Here is a 21,055-nt window from a genome sequence, read left to right as displayed (position 1 = left end):
ATTAATGAAACAGAGATAACTGATTACCTATTAGAGTTCAAAATAATGATCACAAAGATGTTCACCAAGGCCAGGAGGACAGTGCATGAACAGAGTGAGAATTTCAACAAAGAGTTAACACAAGAATATACCAAATAGAAATCACGGAGCTGAAAAATACAATAACTGAACTGAAAATTTCAATACAGGGGTACAACAGCAGACTAGATGAAATGGAAGAAAGGATCAGTGAACTTGAAAATAGGGCAGTAGGATGCATCCAACCAGAGGAGCAAAAGAAAAAATAATGAAAAAGAGTGATGACAGCTTAAAGGACTTATAGGGCACTATCAAGCAGACCAAATAATCAGCCTAAGTTTATACCTCAAGGAACTAAAAAAGAAGAACTAAGTCAACAGTTAGTAGAAGGAAGGAAATAACAAAGATCAGAGCAGAAATGAATGAAACAGAGACTAAAAAGACAACAGAAAAGATAAGTGAACATTTCTCCAAAGAAGACATACAGATGGCCAAGAGGCACATGAAAAGATGCTTAACATCACTTAGACCAATTTATATTCCCCCCAGTAGTGCGAAAGTGTTTCCTTTTCTCCACACCCCCTTCAGCACTCACCTGTAGACTTTTTGATGATAGCTGTTCTCATTGGTATTAGGTGATACCTTACTGTGGTTCTGATTTACATTTCTCTAATAGTGATGTTGAGCATCTTTTCATGTGCCTCTTGGCCATCTGTAAATTGGTGTAGCCACTATTAAAAACAATATGGAGTTTTCTTAAAAAACAAAACCGAGCTACCATATAGTCCAGCAATTATCCCACTCCTGGGTATATAAACAGAAAACATTAAATTTCTAATTCAAAAAGATACATGCATCCCAGTATTCATAGAGACACTATTTATAACAGCCAAGACATGGAAACAACCCAGGTACCCATCAATAGATGATTGGCTTAATAAAATATGGCATAAATGTGCAATGGAATATTAGCCACAAAAAAGAATGAAATATTAGAGAAAGATAAATATAGTATCCCTTACATGTAGAATCTTAAAAAAAATGATACAAATAAATCTATATACAAAATAACTCACAGACACAGAAAACAAACTTACGGTTGCCAATGGGGAAGGGTGAGGGGAAAGGATAAATTGGGAGCATGGGGTTAACAGATACAAACTACTAGATAAGCAACAAGGACTTACTGTACAGCACAAGGAACTATCTTCAGTGTCTTGTAAAAACCTATAATGGAAAACAATGTGAAAATGCACAGCTGCTAAGTCACTTCAGTCCAACTCTTTGCGACCCCATGGACTATAACCCACCAGGCTCCTCTGTCCATGGGATTCTCCGGGCAAGAAATACTGGAGTGGGTTGCCATATCCTTCTCCAATGTGAAAATAAATAAATATATATCTGTATAACTGAATCACTTTCTGTACATCTGAAGCTAATACAACATCAACTACACTTCAATAAAGTAAATCAACTATACTTCAATAAAAAAAGGAAACATCAGTGAAACTAAGAGCTGGTTTTTTTGAAAAGATAAGCAAAATAGATAACCCTTGAGCTAAAATTTATCAAGAAAAAAGAAAGAGGAGTCAAACAAATAAAATAATAGGTGAAAGAGGAAATATTACAACTGATATCAAATACAAAGGATCATAAGAGACTTCTGTATAGAATTCTCTGGCAAAAAATTAGTCCACCTAGATGAATAGAAACATACAACCTACCAAGACTGAATCACAACTGAAAATCTGAACAGACAAGAAATCAGTAATCAAAGCCTCAAAAAAAAAAAAATGTCTAGGACTGAACAGCTTCACTGTGAATTCTACCAAACATTTAAGGAATTCATACCAATCCTTCTCAAGCTCTTCGAAAAGACAGAAGAGGAATGAACAATTCCAAACTCATTGTATGAAGCCATCTCTACCACGTAACTGAAACCAGACAAGGACATTACAAGAAAAGAAAATTACAGGCCAATATCCCTGATGAACACAGTTGTAAAAATCCTCAACAAAATACTGGCAAACCAAGTCCAACAAAACATTAAAAGGATCATAAACCATGACTCAATGGGATTTATGCCAGGGATGCAAGAATGGTTCAATGTCTGCAAATCAATCAATATGATATACAATATTAACAAAATGAAGGATAAAAATCATATTATCATCTCAATAGATACAGAAAAAGCATCTGAAAAATTTAACATCAATTAAAGATAAAATTCTCACGAACTAGGTATTAACTGTGCATACCTCAAGCTAATAAAGGCCATCCATGACAAGCCAAAGCTAACATCATACTCAGTGACAAAAAAATTGAAAGCTTTTCTCTAAGTCCAGGAACAAGACAGGAATGCCCACTTTCATCACTTTTATTCAACACAGTACAGGAAGTCCTACCCAGAGCTATCTGGCAATAATTAGAACAAAAAAAGACATTCAAATGGGAAAGAAGAATTAAAACTGTCTCTGTTTGTAGATGACATATTACATACAGAAAATCCTCAAGACACTACACACAAACTAATCAATAAATTCAGTAATGTTGCAGGATACAAAAATTAATATAAAAATAAACTGTATTTCTGTACATTTTTTATATCAGAAAGAGAAATTAAGAAAATAATCCCAATTGTAATTGCATCAAAAGACTAAAATACCTAAGAATAAACTGAACCAAGAATGTAAAAGATTTATACACTGAAAACTATGAGACACTGATGAAAGAAACTGAAGAAGACATATAAAAATGGAAAGAATCTCAGTGCTCATGGCTTGGAAAATTAATATTATTAAAATGTCAACACTACTCAAAGAAATCTACAGATTCAACGAAGTCACTATGAAAATAACAATGGTATTTTTCACAAAAACAGAAAAAACAACTAAAATACATACGGAACCACAAAAGACTTCAAGTAACCAAAGCAATCTTGAGGGGAAAAAAAAGGACAAGGCTGAAGAATCTACATTTCCTGGTTTCTAACAATATATCTATAGTAATCAAAACAGTATGGTTTGGGCATTAAGTACATGCAAAGAATGAAACTGGACCCCTGTCTTCTACCATACACAAAATCAACTCAAAATGGATTAAAGCTTTGAACAAAGACCTGAAACTGCGAAAGTCCTAGAAGAAAACACAGAAGGTAAGCTCACTGACACGCCGAAGAATTGATGCTTTCAAACTGTGGTGTTGGAGAAGACTCTTGAGAATCCCTTGGACTGCAAGAAGATCCAACTAGTACATCCTAAAGGAAATCAGTTCTGAATATTCACTTGAAGGACTGATGTTGAAGCTGAAACTCCAATACTGCCACTTGATGCAAAGAGCTGATTCATTTGAAAAGACCCTGATGCTGGGAAAGATTGAAGGCGGGAGGAGAAGGAGATGACAGAGGATGAGATGGTTAGATGGCATCACCAATTCGATGGACATGAGTTTGGGTAAACTCCAAGAGTTGGTGGTGGACAGAGAAGCCTGGCGTGCTGCAGTCCATGGGGTCACAAAGAGTCAGACACACTGAGCAACTGAACTGACTAAAGCCCATAGACATCAGGTCTTGGTATGAATTTCTGGATTGGATACTGAGAGTCAATTCCTAGGCAGGATGAGAAGTGCGGGGTCTGTGAGGAGGTAAAAGATGTCTGGGGCTCTCAAGAAGGAGATAGAGTCTAGAATTCTCAAAGAGGAGGAAAGGACAAACTTTCATTTCTACATTCTTTAGTAAAGATTATATATAACAATGTATTGTGCTTGAGGACAGTTTCTCCTTCTTAACCTTCTGACTAATCCTGTTATCTTAGAATGTATATTACGAGAATGGGTCTAAGGAAGATCTTTCTATTGTTAGTTCTAACCCTGTTATCTTAAAATGTAAATTGTGGGAGTGGGTCTATTAAGATCTTTACAACCTTGAGACATTCTTTTGATTTATTCAAGCTGGTTTTAGAAAAGGCAGAGGAACCAGAGATCAAATTGCCAACATCCGCTGGATCATCGAAAAAGCAAGAGAGTTCCAGAAAAACATCTATTTCTGCTTTATTGACTATGCCAAAGCCTTTGACTGTGTGGGTCACGATAAACTGTGGAAAATTCTGAGAGAGATGGGAATACCTGACCACCTGACCTGCCTCTTGAGAAATCTGTATGCAGGTCAGGAAGCAACAGTCAGAACTGGACATGGAACAACAGACTGGTTCCAAATAGGAAAAGGAGTATGTCAAGGCTGTATATTGTCACCCTGCTTATTTAACTTCTATGCAGAGTACATCATGAGAAACGCTGGACTGAAAGAAGCACAAGCTGGAATCAAGATTGCCGGGAAAAATACCAATAACCTCAGATATGCACATGACACCACCCTTATGGCAGAAAGTGAAGAGGAACTAAAAAGCCTCTCGATGAAAGTGAAAGAGGAGAGTGAAAAAGTTGGCTTAAAACTCAACATTCAGAAAACGAAGATCATGGCATCCGGTCCCATCACTTCAGGGGAAATAGATGGGAAAACAGTGGAAACAGTGTCAGACTTTATTTTGGGGGGCTCCAAAATCACTGCAGATGGTGACTGCAGCCATGGAATTAAAAGACGCTTACTCCTTGGAAGAAAAGTTATGACCAACCTAGATAGTATATTCAAAAGCAGAGACATTACTTTGCTGACTAAGGTCTGTCTAGTCAAGGCTATGGTTTTTCCTGTGGTCATGTATGGATGTGAGAGTTGGACTGTGAAGAAGGCTGAGCACCGAAGAATTGATGCGTTTGAACTGTGGTGTTGGAGAAGACTCTTGAGAGTCCCTTGGACTGCAAGGAGATCCAACCAGTCCATTCTGAAGGAGATCAGCCCTGGGATTTCTTTGGAAGCAATGATGCTAAAGCTGAAATTCCAGTACTTTGGCCACCTCATGCGAAGAGTTGACTCATTGGAAAAGACTTTGATGCTGGGAGGGACTGGGGCCAGGAGGAGAAGGGGACGACAGAGAATGAGACAGCTGGATGGCATCACTGACTTGATAGACCTGAGTCTGAGCGAACTCCGGGAGTTGTGATGGACGGGGAGGCCTGGCGTACTGCAATTCATGGGGTCACAAAGAGTCGGACATGACTGAGCAACTGAACTGAACTGAATAACCAATTTAAAAAGTATACAATTCCCTTGCTAAGACTAGCCAGGGGGAACTCTCTGTCCCTCTTCTGATTTCTATGTCAGAAACTTTCTCTGTCCCTTTTTCACTTTAATAAAACTCTGCTACACCAAAGCTCTTGAGTGATCAGGCCTGGTCCCTGGTCCTGAAGCTAAATCTTCTCCTTCGGAGATCACAAATCTGACACGGTTCACTATAAGCTATCAATATAAGAGCAAAGGCAAGAAAAGCAAAAATAAACAATTGAGGGTATTTTCCTGGTGGTCCAATTGTTAAGACCCCATGCTTCCATTGCAGGGCACGTAGGTCTGATCGCTGGTTCAGTTCAGTTCAGTTACTCAGTTGTGTCCGACTCTTTGCAACCCCATGATCACTGGTAGGGGGAAATAAAATCCTGGCTGCCACATGGTGCAGCAAAACTTTTTTTAAAAGGATTATATAAAACTCAAAAGCTTCTGCTCAGCAAAGGAAACTATGAACAAAATGAAGAGGAAACCAATGAGAAGAAAAAAAAAAAGTTGCAAATCATACATATCATAAAGAGTTAATATCCAAAATATATAAACAATCCATACAGCTCAATAGCCAAAAAATCTGATTTATAAGTGGGCACAGGAACTGAACAGACATTTTTACAAAAACATACCAACAGCCAAAAGATACATGAAAACGCGCTCAACATCTCTAATCATCAGGAAAATGCAAATTAAAACCACAGGACACCACCTCACACCTATTTAGAACAGCTATCATCAAAAAGAAAGGTAATGACAAAGAATGTTCAAACTACTGCACAACTGCACTCATCTCACTAGCAAAGTAATGCTTAAAATTCTTCAAGCCAGGCTTCCACAGTACGTGAACCATAAACTTTCAGATGTTCAAGCTGGATTTAGAAAAGGCAGAAGAACGAGAGATCAAATTGCCAACATCCACTGGATCATCAAAAAAGCAAGAAAGTTCCAGAAAAACATCTACTTCTACTTTATTGACTATGCCAAAGCCTTTGATTATGTGTATCACAACAAACTATGGAAAATTCTTAAAGAGATGGGAATACCAGACCACCTGACCCACCTCCTGAGAAATCTGTATGCAAGTCAAGAAGCAACAGTTAGAACTGGACATGGAAAAACAGACTGGTTCCAAATTGGGAAAGGAGTATGTCAAGGCTGTATATTGTCACCTTGCTTATTTAACTTATATGCAGAGTACATTATGCAAAATGCCAGGCTGGATGAAGCACAAGCTGGAATCAAGATTGCCAGGAGAAATATCAATAATCTCAGGTATGTAGATGACACTACCCTTATGGCAGAAAGTAAAGAACTAAAGAGTCTCTTGATGAAAGTGAAAGAAGACAGTGAAAGAGTTGGCTTAAAACTCAACATTCAGAAAACGAAGATCATGACATCAGGTCCCATGCTGCTACTGCTGCTGCTGCTGCTGCTGCTGCTAAGTCGCTTCAGTTGTGTCCGACTCTGTGTGACCCCACAGATGGCAGCCCACCAGGCTACCCTGTCCCTGGGATTCTCCAGGCAAGAACACTGGAGTATGTTGCCATTTTCTTCTCCAATGCGTGAAAGTGAAAAGTGAAAGGGAAGTCGCTCAGTCGTGTCCAACTGTTAGCGACCCCATGGACTGCAGCCTACCAGGCTCCGCTGTCCATGGGATTTTCCAGGCAAGAGTACTGGAGTGGGGTGCTATCGCCTTCTCCATAGGTCTCATGACTTCATGGCAAATAGAAGGAGAAATAACGGAAACAGTGAGAGACTTTATTTTCTTGGACTCCAAAATTACTGCAGATGGTGACTGCAACCATGAAATTAAAAGAACCTTGCTCCTTGGAAGAAAAGCCATGACCAACCTAGACAGCATATTAAAAAGCAGAGACATTACTTTGCCAATAAAGGTCTCGTATAGTCAAGGCTATGGTTTTTCCAGTAGTCATGTATAGATGTGAAAGTTGGACTATAATGGAAGCTGAGCACCAAAGAATTGATGCTTTTGAACTGTGGTGTTGGAGAAGACTCTTGAGAGTCCCTTGGACTGCAAGGAGATCCAACCAGTACATCCTAAAGGAAATCAGTCCTGAATATTCATTGGAAGGACTGATGCTGAAGCTGAAACTCCAATACTTTGGCCACCTGATGCGAAGAACTGACTCATCTGAAAAGACCCTGATGCTGGGAAAGATAGAAGGTGGGAGAAGAAGAGGATGACAGAGGATGAGATGGTTGGATGGCACCACCGACTCATGAGTAAACTCCGGGAATTGGTGATGGACAGGGAGGCCTGGCATGCTGCAGTCCATGGCGTCGCAAAGAATTGGACACAACTGAGTGACTGAACTGAACTGAACTGATCATAAAAAAGACAAGAGTTGGCGAGGATGTAGAGAAAGGGGAACCCTGTGCACTATTGGTGGAAACGTAAATTGGTGCAACCACTATGGAAAAGAGTATGAAAGTCCCTCAAAAAACTTTCAAGTAGAATTACCATATGGTCCAGTAATCTCACTTCTGGAAATATATCCAGAGGAAATTAAAACAAAGATATTGAAGAAATATCAGCACTCCTGTGTTCTTTGCAGCATTATTTATAATCATCAAGAAATGTAAGAAATCTAATATTTGTATTTTTAATTAGAATCAAAGTCCTTCCTGATTTGGAGGTTTTCAAGTGGTCATTTCATTCATGACTCTTATTAGAGAGTTCTGTACCAGAAATATGAATCTCTGGTTCCACTAGAGATCACCTAGCCTTCTCCTTTAGGCCCTAGAGAAGTCCACTCGCTGGCCTTACCAGCCTAGTCTTTCCCTCTCATCAGAGGCAGCAGCAGCAGGACCAACACTATTAGCTCCAACAGTAGTAGAAGGGTCAAAGCGAAGCAGGCAAACAAGGGAATACAATGGTAATTGCTTTTTTAAAATGGATTCACAGCATCTTTCGTACTTCAAGGTCTTGATTCACTTTCTCCTTAACATTTTATTCACTGAGAAAAATGACAGAAATAACAAATTTAGCAAGTCAGTTCCTCAATTCTACAAACATCTGGTAAGATGCAACTTAGTTTGGAGTTGGGGAAAACCTTAAAGATCAAATTCTAGACTCCATGACAAAATTGATTCAGGTAGACTCAGTGACTTGTCCAAGATTACTTTTCTGAAGTTAATATTTTTAAAAGAGTAAATAAACATTTTTAAAGTTTTTTTTTGACAACCTTTACATGGAAAAAGAAGTAAAGATCTGTTTGAACTTTCAAAAATAAGTTCTTTTAAAAGTTGTAATTTTCTAATTTTTCCAACACAGTCTGGTTGGAAGTCATTTGTCCTCTTATTTAATAAAAAACAGAAAATTATTTATCAACATATATAATACCTTATAGTGCAGCATGTTCCTGATATTAAGGAATTCAAGGTAAAGAAAAAGGCAAATGACTTACAGAACTTCAGAGAAATTTTTTTTCCCGAAGAGAGTAAAAACAAGACCACCTGTGAGTTAAGATATTCTCAGAAAAATTCTGTCTAAGAGATAAATGTGTTTGTTTGACTGTAATACAAGGGGAAAAAAGAAACTGGACTTATGAAGCACACTGGAAAGTCCCATCATTCCCAAGCCTATCCTCATCAGTACAATAAAATAATGAAAGCCAAGGTATCCCTGGTTAGGATCCAAACTGTGTGCTTTAGTTTCTCCTAGGAGTTACATTAAGTTTCCCAATGAAAGATTTTTATTTTTCCCTTTATCTGGGTTATTTCTTTGTAGCTGCTACCGTCCCACAGAAGAGTGGTTTTACAGTTCAAATGACCTGTGGCTCGCACTTTGTCTTTGGGAATAGTTCTTCTGCCATTTTTTCATTGTCCCCTGCCCTACCTTTTTCTACCTTAAGAACATCCGGAAAAAAAAAAAAAAAAAGAACATCCGGTCCCCACATCTTCATTAACAACATATTTCAAATCCAAGTAAGAACGAATACCAAAATTGACCAAGATAAAAATTATAAATCTATAGTAGTGTGCAAACAGAAGGAAACGAATAATGTAGACAAATATGATAGTCAAGAAGCTGAAGAAAGCTCTCAAAGCCAAGATTTAATGTCAGAGAAGGTAAATCTAACATTCACTTTGTTTTTTCTGTTCCTGGAGTGAATTCCTACTCTGAGCAAGAATAACAACAGCAATAAATCTAAAGGGAAACAAACACTGAGGAAGCCTAATTATACCTTTTTCTTCATAATACACAGCAAATCTTAACACTCAGTAGCATAACATATAATAGTAGGAGAGCTCATTAGTTAAAATATCTCACTAGACTGTTTAAAGACTGCCTCTGGTGGCTTAGGTGGAACAGATATTTATTGTCTCTTTAAAAAAGCCTACAATTGCCCCAAGTTTTTCTGCCAATACTTTTAATCTTATTTGTTATTTCTATATACTTCTCTTTTTTCAAAAATGTTATTTGGCAATTCATTTTCCAAGAATTTATTATAATAAATTCAGTTTGTGGACCTCTGTCCCCAAGAAAAAAAGTCATTCTAGATTTACTTTTAAAACATGAATTTACTTGGTTGCCTCACTTATATACTTACTTTTTAAAAATTCCTTGCATTTTTATAAATTTCAGAAGGCAAGATTCAGATAGAAAGAGAGGGTGAAAGAGAGAGAATTTTGTAATAGAATCCTACCTGAGCCAGTTCTCAGTAGTCTTTTGGCAAAATGCCTGTGTGTGAACTACTTCCAAGACCTCAGTCTGAAAGGCAGCCAAAGAGTCCATAAAAGAACAGGCCAAAAATGACTTACTACCTTTAACCTCTGACCTTTTACCCAGTTGCCTCATACTTTGTGAACCTGAAATCTTGTGAGAGAATGCTTAGCCATGCTGTATACAAACAGCCTATTTATTCCACAGAAACAGCTTGGCAGGACATATCCAGGTCACTTGACCTTAGGTTGTCACAGAAACCATGAGACTTGGGTTCTTTTTGCAATTAAGCCAAAACTGCAACATTCTGACTGATGAAATGAGTGTAGAACTGTACAGCAATCCTCAAACATTTAATTCACCTGTATATTACATACTTCACCAAAGTATTAACACACAAAATGTGAAAGCAGTCACAAATGAACTACAAGGAGAATCAGCCATGCCTTCTGCAGAGAACAGAAAAAGCATAAATTTTTAACCTAAATGTTACAAGTTGATCTCAAATATTATTCTGCCCTAGATCTTGCTCAACTTATCAGCACACAACAAAAATCACAGAATCTTTAAGTTATTCATATATTTTCAAAACTCTAACTGTGTGTGTTTTTGTATGTTTTAACTCTAGCCTCTGTTTTAGTCAGACTTTATATTAAGCATTTACCTGAAGAAATTACTTCATTAATTTCATTATCTCCAGCATGTTTTAACTAATTCTTCAAGGCTGCTTCTTTGATCATTTCAGTGATCCTTTTCAAATAGATTATATAATTAATTAATTCCCCCAAATTATTAGTGAGTATAAATATAGCCAGATTTCCCTTTTTAAGTGAAAATTGATTTTAAGAATGAATAAAATAGTGAGTAATCACATTTCAAAGGGTACTTTATTATTCAATGAATTTATTTTCAGGAGTTATTTTCTGAATTTCCTTACCATACCCAAAATACAAGAGAAGGAAATGGCAATCCACTCCAGTACTCTTGCCTGGGAAATCCCAAGGACAGAGGAGCCCGGCAGGCTACAATCCATGGAGTCACAAGAGTTGGACATGACTGAGCGACTAAACACAGACACACATCCAAAATATAATTACATTTGCCAAAATATGCATACAACTTATCAGGGATACCAACATTTGAAATAAAGTTAATGAGTTTTCTTAACTGAAGAAAACTGCACCACTGTATTCACATATGTATCTGCTGCTGCTGCTGCTGCTAAGTCACTTCAGTCGTGTCCGACTCTGTGCAGCCCCATAGATGGCAGCCCACCAGGCTCCCCCATCCCTGGGATTCTCCAGGCAAGAACACTGGAGTACGATGCCATTTCCTTCTCCAATGCATGAAAGTGAAAAGTGAAAGTGACGTCGCTCAGTCGTGTCTGACTCTTAGCGACCCCATGGACTGCAGCCTACCAGGCTCCTCCGTCCATGGGATTTTCCAGGCAAGAGTATTGGAGTGGCGTGCCATTGCCTTCTCCACACATATGTACCTACTACTAAGGAAAAATTGAGTTAATTGCTTGGATATGTCACAACAGAATGGCCACTTGAAAACTGGTAAGGATGGTCATTACTTTAGGAAAAGAGTTTCTTTTTTAAAATCTAAGAATAATAATGACAATAGGTAACGTGTATTAATGTGCCGAATACTGCTGGAAGGATTTTGACATGGATTAGATAATTTAGTCTTCACAACAACCCTATGAGATAGATATTATTATCACTCTCATTTTATAGATGAGGAAAGTGAGGCTAAGAGAGATCAGGCCACACTCCTAGCAAGAGGAAGATTTTGAATCTGAACTTCAAGCAATGTGACTTTACTGTCTCTAAAACCATGGTCTTTAGAAAATAACTTACCAAGTACACAAGTAAAATGACACATTATTACTTAGAATATTAAAAACTTAAATATCACTTTACACTTTATAAAATACCATCACAAATATTTCATTTAAGTCTTATAATAATCCTGTGAAGTAATAGCATTCCTATTTTGCAAATGAAGAAACTAAAGGTAAGAAAGGTAAACTGACTTTTCCAAAGTTACTTGGCTAATAAATAATGGAATAAGGATGCCAATCCTGGTCTTTTAATATTATGTCGTGTGTGTGTATGTGTGTGTGTGTGTGTGTGTGTTTGTGTGTGTGTGTGTTAGCTGCTCAGTCGTGTCCAACTCTTTGCGACCCCATGGACCACAGCCCACCAGGCTCCTCCATCCGTGGAATTCTCCAGGCAAGAATGCTGGAGGGGAAATATTATGTCTTACATTTTTCCAACTATAATTACTCCTTATTCCACACTAAAATCTTTCCTAAGATATTATTCACTCAATGACAAGTAGAATGAAGACTTCCCAATAAGAATGACATTTTAAAACAAGAAAGTAAAGGTTTTCTCAATTTAACATTAAAAGAAAGCAGTATTATAGTAAAACATATTAGTGAAAATAAATCTCATTTCCATATTTTAAAATCATGTAATTCTTAGTAGTGAGATTTTCATTTTCCTTACTAAGTATTCATAAATACATTCTTAATCCAAATAATGAGGAAAAAGAGCTAAAAGGGCCCAAAGGTTACTCCCATGATCCTACCAAACAAAGAGGATCAATAGCGTACTAATAGCTGTACTAAGAGTTTGACTTAGAACCTCTACCAATCCTTCTCTCATGAACATTTTTAAGGGGATTCACCATCACCTGGATTATCAGCAAGGTTGCTGCTGCTGCTGCTGCTAAGTCGATTCAGTCACGTCCAACTCTATGTGACCCCACAGACGGCAGCCCACCAGGCTCCCCCGTTCCTGGGATTCTCCAGGCAAGAACACTGGAGTGTGTTGCCATTTCCTCCTCCAATGCATGAAAGTGAAAAGTGACAGTGAAGGTTAGGCTAGGCATATTACATGGAAGATCATTTCCCAAGAGGTACTCTCCCAGCTCTTGGTTCTCGATTTGTCTAGAAGCCAACAACTGTTTCAGTAATCATAGATTTTAAAACAGATATCTCTAAGAGTCGGATGGTATGCAATTTTAGAAAGCAGTATCTTTTCCGAAAGACTGAATATGACATCTGCAGAGTAGGAAGTATAATAAGGAAAGTCAGCCCACATGCTACTAGAGTAAAGAGTGCTATGAGGCCATCCTTAGGCAGAGACCTATTAGAAATCGAATGAATAAGGCCTGAACTTTTCTCATCTGTGACTCTCTTTGGCCAAGTCTGTGGCATAGTTGCAGTCACTACCCCCTCCAAAAAAAGCAAAGAAAAATGTAAGAGGGAAAAGAGAAAGAAAAGAAAAAGAAAAGAATGTAAAAATAAATAAATGGAGAACTTTAAAATTTAAATTAAAAAATCTAAAAATTTTTTTAAAAATGAATGAATAAATATGAATAAGAAATAAAGATTTTTAAAGAAAATTAGGCTGATGACAAAGTATCTTAAGACCTATATGGATTAATCAATGAAACACTCTTTTGCCAAGTCTATAATGTGCAATCTAAAAAGCTTCTCAAATATGCCTCATGACCATGAATGTACTCTGGGCTCCCAATTAACTTACTAAATTGCTATGTGATATATTTATATTTAAATCATCACTGGAATATTTCAAAAATATATATTATAGTTGTTAATAATTTTACATACAGGAAAGAATGGTATTTTGGGAGCTAGGGGGTAAATGTGCCAAGAAAAAAAAATGGGAAGTTATCTATGTTGAAAGCTCTCTTCCACCAAGGAAGAATATGCCTGATGAGTGTGTGTCATCTGTTTAAAAAGGAAAAAAGATAAGATCTTTCACAGACTTATAGATGTTTCTGGATTCCCTTTCTCTTTATTTCAAGGGCTGCAGCTCACTCCACAGATACTGATTACAAAGCCCATCATTCTTTGTAGCTCTGATGCTCTATCAAACAGGCTCAAGGGGTTGTCCTTATGGAATCCCATCTGATTGCTAAAATTCCTTTACTTCTGACATTTCAGCACTAAAATTAGCTTTGAAGACCTTAGTGTTTCCTCTATAACGCAAACAGACATTAGTTTTAACAGATTTATGATACGAAGTGACAACTAAAGAACATATCCTAGAAATGAGCATTGAGATAAAGAATTTTCCTTTCAAAATAATTTAAAACACACACATTCACAAGTTGACATTTTTTATCCACTTAAAAAACACAATAAAATTTTTGTGACGTGACTGGAATTAAGAGATTCTAGAGGGAAAAACCTGGGAACATCAATAAAGGAAGATAAGTCACTATTCCACTGTATACGAAGGTATATGAATGCTTTGATGACACATGATTGGCTGGTTTAATAAAAGAAAATGGGTTTCTCACTTTAACAATTTAGAAATAAATGCCTCAAAATGCCTTCCAATAATACCTCTCACTTCATTTGTTTTGCCTCAGGTTTCCCCAACTCTTCATAGGGGTTCAACAATGCTCCGACCCTCCACCTGCAGGCTCTGTCTTACCTTCTATCTTGGTTCATTTTCACTAAGGTAAAAAATTCTTAAACTGACAATATGTTACTAAAGAACCGAAGGATACTAAAGAAATCAAGGAGGAAATTAAAAACATACCTAGAGACAAATGAATATGAAAACATGATCCAAAACCTACCGAAGCAGCAAAAGCAGTTGTAAGAGGAAAGTTTATAGCAATACAGTCTCACATCAGAAAACAAACAAGCAAAAATATCTCAAATAAACAACCTAATCTTATATCTAAAGCAACTAGAAAAAGAATAACAAGCAAAACCCAAAGTTAGGGCTTCCCTGGTGGCTCAGAGGTAAAGAATCCACCTGCCGATGCAAGAGACACGGGTTCGATCCAGGGTCCAGGAAGATCCCACAGCCGCGGTGTAACTAAGCCTGCGCACCACAAATACCAAGACTGTACTCTAGAGCCCAGGAACCAAAACTATTGAGCCCATGCATGGCAACTACTGAAGCCTGCGTGCCCTAGAGCTCATGCTCCTCAAGAGAAGCCACTGCAATGAGAAGCCTGTGTACTACAAAGAAGAGCAGAGCCCACTCACCTGGACTACAGAGAAGCCCCTGCAACAACTAAGACCCAGCACAGCCAAAAATAAATAAATAAATAAATTTTTTAAGTTAGTAGAAGGAAAGAAATCATAAAGATCAGAGCAAAAATAAATGAAACAGAGAGGAAGAAAACAACAGCAAAGAAACTAAAAGCTGATTCTTTGAGAAAATAAACAGAATAGATAAACCTTTAGCCAGACCCATCAAGAAAAAAAGGGAGCAGACTCAAATCTGTGAAATTAGAAATTAAAAATAAGAAGTTACAACAGACACCACAGAAATATAAAGAATCATAAGAGCCTACTACAAGCAACTATATGCCAATAACGGACAACCTAAAAGAAATGGACAAATCCTTAGAAAAGCACAACTTCCTAAGACTGAACCAGGAAGAAAATACAAATAGACCAATCACGAGTACTGAAATTGGAACTATGATTAAAATTTTTTCAACAAATAAAAGTCCAGGACCACATGGCTTCAAAGGCAAATTCTATTAAATGTTTCAAGTATAGTTAACATCTATCCTTCGGAAACTCTTCCCCAAAACTGCAGAGTAAGGAACACTCCCAGGCTTATTCTACAGGGCTACTATCACCCTAATACCAAAACCAGACAAAGATATCACAAAAAAGAAAATTATAGGCCAATATCATTGCTGCATATGACACAAAAATTCTCAACAAAATACTAGCAAACTGAATCCCAAACACATTAAAAGGATCATAGGCCATGATTAAGTGAGAAATATCCCAGGGATGCAAGGATTCTTTAGTACACATAAATTAACCAATGTGATACACCACATTAACAAATTGAAGATTAAAAATATATGATCATCTCAATACACTGAAAACCTTTTGACAAAATTCAACACCCATTTATGATAAAAATATCCTCCAGAAAGTGGGAATAGAGAGGACCTACCTCAACATAATAAAATCAATAAATGACAAAGTCACAGCAAACATCATGATCAATGGTGAAAAACTGAAAGCATTTCCTCTAGGCTCAGGAATAAAACAAGGATATCCACTCTCACCACATTTATTCAACATAGTTTTGGACATTCTAGCCATAGCAACCAGAGGAGAGAAAGAAATAGAAGGAATACAAATTGGAAAAGAAGTAAAATTGTCACTGTTTACAGACATGATGCTATACATAGAAAATCCTAAAGATGCCTCCAGAAAACTACTAGAGCTCAGCAGTGAATCTGAGTTGCAAAATACAAAATTAATATACAGGAATTTATTGCATTCTTATACACTAACAACAAAAGATCAAAAAGATAAATTAAGGAAACAATCCCATTTGCCATCACAACAGAAAGAACAAAATACCTAGGAACAAACCTATCTGATGAGGCAAAAGACTTGTACTCAGAAAACTATAAAATACTGATAGAAGAAATCAAAGATTACACAAACAAATGAAAAGATAAACCATGTTCTTGGATTAGAAGAGTCAACATAGTCAAAATCACTGTACTACCCAAATAAATCTACAGGTTCAATGCAATACCATCAAACTATCAATGGCATTTTTCACAGAATTAGAACAAAAAATTTACAATTTGTATGGAAACAGAAAAGCCCCCCAGTGGCAAAAGCAATCTTGAGAAAGAAAAACAGAGATGGAGGAATCGAGCTCCCTGACTTCAGGCTATACTACAAAGCTACAGTTATCAAAGCAGAATGATTCTGGCACAAAAACAGAAATATTGATCAGAAATATTGATACAGAACAGGATAGAAAGCCCAGAAATAAACCCACCCATCTATGGTCAACTAATCTATGACAAAGAAGGCAAGAACCTACACTGGAGAAAAGATTGTCTCTTCAGTAGTGGTACTGGGAAAACTGGACAGCTACAGGTGAAACAACAAAAAAAGGACACACCCTAACACCATACACACACAAAAAAAACTCAAAATGGATTAAAGACCTAAATTTAACACCAGATACTATAAAAGTCTTAGAGGAAAACAGAACACTCTCTGACATAAATCTAAGCAAGATCTTTTTTGATCCACCTCCTAAAGTAATGAAAATAAAAACAAAAATAAACAAATGGAACCTAACTAAACTTATAAGCTTTTGCACAGCAAAGGAAACCATAAGCAAAGCAAAAAGACAACCCATAGAATGGGAATATTTCAAAATATTTCAAACAAAGTGATCAAGAAGGGATTAATCTCCAAAATATACAAACAGTTCATGCAGTCAATATTAAAAAAAAAAAATTGACAACCCAATCAAAAAAAAAATGGTCAGAAGTTCTAAATAGACATTTCTACCAAGAAGACATTCAGATGGCCAAAAAAAATACATGAAAAGATGTTCATCACTAATTACTGGGCTTCTCAGGTAGCTTACCTGCTAAAGAATCCACCTGTGATGCAAGAAACCCCAGTTCAATTTATGGGTTGGGAAAATCCCCTGGAGAAGGGATAGCCTATCCACACAAGTATTCTTGGGCATCCCTGGTGGCTCAGACAGTAAAGAATCTGCCTGCAATGCAGGAGACCTGGGTTTGATTACTGAATTGGGAAGATCCCCTGGAAGAGGGCATGGCAATCCACTTCTGTATTCTTGCCTGGAGAATCCCCATGAACAGAGGAGCCTGGCGGGCTATAGTCCATGGGGTTACAAAGAGTTTAAAAAAAAAAAAAAAACCCAATCAACAAGCCAATCAAACAAAAAACAATGGTCAGAAGTTCTAAACAGACATTTCTCCAAAGAAGACATAGACATGGGCAAGAAACACATGAAAAGATGTTCAATATCACTAATTATGAGAAAAATGCAAATCAAAACCACAATAAGGTATCACTTCACATTGCTAGGAATGACCATCATCAAAAAAATCTATGAACAGTAAATGCTGGAAAGGGTGTGGAGAAAAGGGAACCCTTCTCACTGATGGTGAGAATGCAAATTGGTTTAGACACTATGGAGAACAGTATGGAGGTTCCTTAAAAAACTAAAAATAGAACTACCTTATAATCCAGCAATCCCACTCCTGGGCATATATACAGAGAAAACCATTATTCAAAAAGATACATGCATCCAAATATTCAGTTCAGCTTAGTCACTCAGTCATGTCTAACTCTTTGCGACCCATGGACTGCAGCACACCAGGCTTCCCTGTCCATCACCAACTCCCAGAGCTTGCTCAAACTCATGTCCATCAAGTCAGTGATGCCATCCAACCACTTCATCCTCTATTGCCCCCTTCTCCTCCTGCCTTCACTCTTTCCCAGCATCAGGGTCTTTTCTAAAGAGTCAGTCATTCGCATCAGGTGGTCAAAGTATCAGAGCTTCAGCTTCAGCATCAGTCCTTCCAACGAATATTCAGGACTGATTTCCTTTAGGATTGAAGAGTCTTCTCCAACAACACAGTTCAAAAGCACCAATTCTTCTGTGCTCAGCTTTCTTTATACTCCAACTCTCACATCCATACATGACTACCAGAAAAACCATAGCCTTGACTAGATGGACCTTTGTTGATCAAGTAATATCTCTGCCTTTTAATATGCTGTCTAAGTTGGTCATAACTTTCCTTCCAAGGAGTAAGCGTCTTTTAATTTCATGGCTGAAATCACCATCCGCAGTGATTTTGGAGCCCAGAAAAATAATGTCCGCCACTGTTTCCACATCTATTTGCCATGAAGTGATGGGACCAGATGCCATGATCTTTGTTTTCTGAATGTTGAGCTTTAAGCCAACTTTTTCACTCTCCTCTTTCACTTTCATCAAGAGGCTCTTTAGTTCTTCTTCACTTTCTGCCAAAAGGGTAGTGTCATCTGCATATCTGAGGTTATCGATATTTTTCCCGGCAATCTTGATTCCAGCTTGTGCTTCTTCCAGCCCAGCATTTCTCATGATGTACTCTGCATATAAGTTAAATAAGCAGGGTGACAATATATAGCCTTGACATACTCCTTTTCCTATTTGGAACCAGTCTGTTGTTCCATGTCCAGTTCTAACTGTTGCTTCCTGACCTGCATACAGGTTTCTCAAGAGGCATTTCTCAATCAGACATTAGTGAAACAAATATTCATAACTGAAATTATGACCATAAATGAGTGGTGATTATTTTCTTATGCTCCTCTGTCCATGGAATTCTCTGGGCAAGAATACTGGAGTGGTAGCTATTTCCTTCTTCAGGGCATCTTCTCGACCCAGGGTTCAAACCCAGGTCTCCGGCACTGCAGGCAGATTCTTTCCTGTCTGAGCCATCAGGAAACCCTTATATTCTTATAATATGGGCTAAATATTTGTGTCCACCCCACCAGAGTTCATATGCTTAAGTCCTAATCCCAATTTGATGGTATTCAGAGGTAGGACATTTGTGAGGTAATCAGGTCTTGAGCAGGGAGCTTTCATGAATGGAATTAGCACCCTTATATGAAGAGATATGAGAGAAAGAATCTTTCTTCCTCACCATGGGAAAATACAGCAAGAAGATGGCCGTCTATAAAGCAGGAAGAGGATCTTCATCAGACAGACTATGCCAGCTCCTTGATATGAGACTTCCCAACCTTCAGAGTTGTAGGAGATAACTGTTGTTTAAGCCACCCAGTTTATAGCATTTTGTTACAGTACTTTGAACTGACTTGAACATGTTGCAAAGAAACAACTAACTAGTTACAGAATCTAAGAAAACAAGATACAAGCATATGAAATTGTGGTATGCTTTCTTACAAAGATACACGTGAGACTCTACATCAAGCAATGAAATTGAGGAAATGTTTGCCAGATCGTTTGAGAAAATCATAAATTTCTAAGCGATTAGGGTCAATATGACCAATTAATTCATTAACTATTATTAAGGCATTAGTAGTATATTATTTTTCTTTTATTGGTATATAAATGCTACATCTTAAAATTGATATTTTATATTTAATTAAAAAGAGATAAGAGAGCAACAGAATTTTCCAGAACTGATGAAAAACATCAATCCATGTATGCTGCTGCTGCTAAGTCGTTTCAGCCGTGTCTGCTCTGCAGCCCCATAGACAACAGCCCACCAGGCTCCTCCATCCACAGGATTTTCTATAGGCAAGAATAGTGGAGTGGGTTGCCATTTCCTTCTCCTAATCCATGTATACAGGAAGCCAAAAGTTCCCAAGCGGTATAAATAAAAGGAAATCCACACTTAAAACACATTATCGTGAAACTGTTTAAAACCAAAAGGGAAGAGAAAGACCTTAAAAGCCATCAGGGCACAGTAGAGCAAGGGACAGAGGATTACCTTCTAAAGAAGCTCAGATACCAGGTTCATGGAGCGGAGAGTTCAATAATGTTCAGAATAGTAATTCTCCCCAGGTTGATTCATATATCAATTGCTACCAGATTTTCAGCAGTCTTTTAGCAGATATTGGCAAGATGATCCTAAAATGTGTTTAGAATTGCAAATTACATAAAATTACAAAATTTATATAGAATTCATATAGAACGCCAAAACAATTTTGAAAAAGACAAAGCTGGACAACATATGCTTCCCAATTTCAAAACTTGATATAAAGCTACTTCAGTAGTTGTGAACACAATGTAGTACTGGCACAAGGACAGACATGTAAATCACTAGAACAGAACTTATTTTCAATAAAGGTGCAAAGGAAATTCACTGAAGGAAAAGATACTCTTTTTAATTAACAGTACTAGGAAAGCTGTATATGCATATGCCAAAAGATAAAGTTACACCTTTATTTCACTCTATACAAAATAAATCACAGATTTAAATGTTAGAGCCAAAACAAACTTTTAAAAGAAAACACAGGTGATTATCTTCAATACCTTAGGTTAAGCAAAAATTTCTTTAATATGACACCAAAAATGTGGTGCATTCTTTAAAATCTGTTAAATTAAACCTCATCAAAATTCAAATCCTTTACACTTCAAAAGATACTATTATGAAAATTAAAAGATAAGCAACAGATTGGGAGAAAATATTTGGTAAACATATATATTATACAGGATTTGTGTACAAAATATGCCAAGAACTCTTTGAATACAAGACAAACAACCCAATCAAAAATTGGGTAAAATTTCTGACAAAACATTTCACCAAAGAAGATATATGGGTGGCTAATAAACACACAAAAAGGTATTCTGTGTTCG

The 21,055-nt window shown here is 37.2% G+C and overlaps 1 protein-coding gene across 7 annotated transcripts in view; it reads right to left on the bottom strand.

The window, feature by feature from the left end:
• The window catches only part of LOC102179763 (translation initiation factor IF-2), a 165,030-nt gene that overhangs the window by 90,460 nt on the left and 53,515 nt on the right, over positions 1 to 21,055 (bottom strand). For 6 of the 7 annotated variants that reach the window (XR_001918267.1, XR_001918266.1, XR_001918269.1 and 3 more), the window contains one exon: positions 20,187 to 20,326. The exons of the other annotated variant lie outside the window; for it this stretch is intronic. The gene's annotated coding sequence lies outside the window, so the exon portion shown is untranslated. The remainder of the gene's footprint in view (positions 1 to 20,186; positions 20,327 to 21,055) is intronic. 7 annotated transcript variants of the gene reach the window in all.

Source organism: Capra hircus, chromosome 7 (genome assembly GCF_001704415.2).
Source record: "Capra hircus breed San Clemente chromosome 7, ASM170441v1, whole genome shotgun sequence".
NCBI lineage: Eukaryota > Metazoa > Chordata > Mammalia > Artiodactyla > Bovidae > Capra > Capra hircus.
Note: the sequence above shows the minus strand (reverse complement) of the source record. Positions and strands in the feature narration are given on the sequence as shown.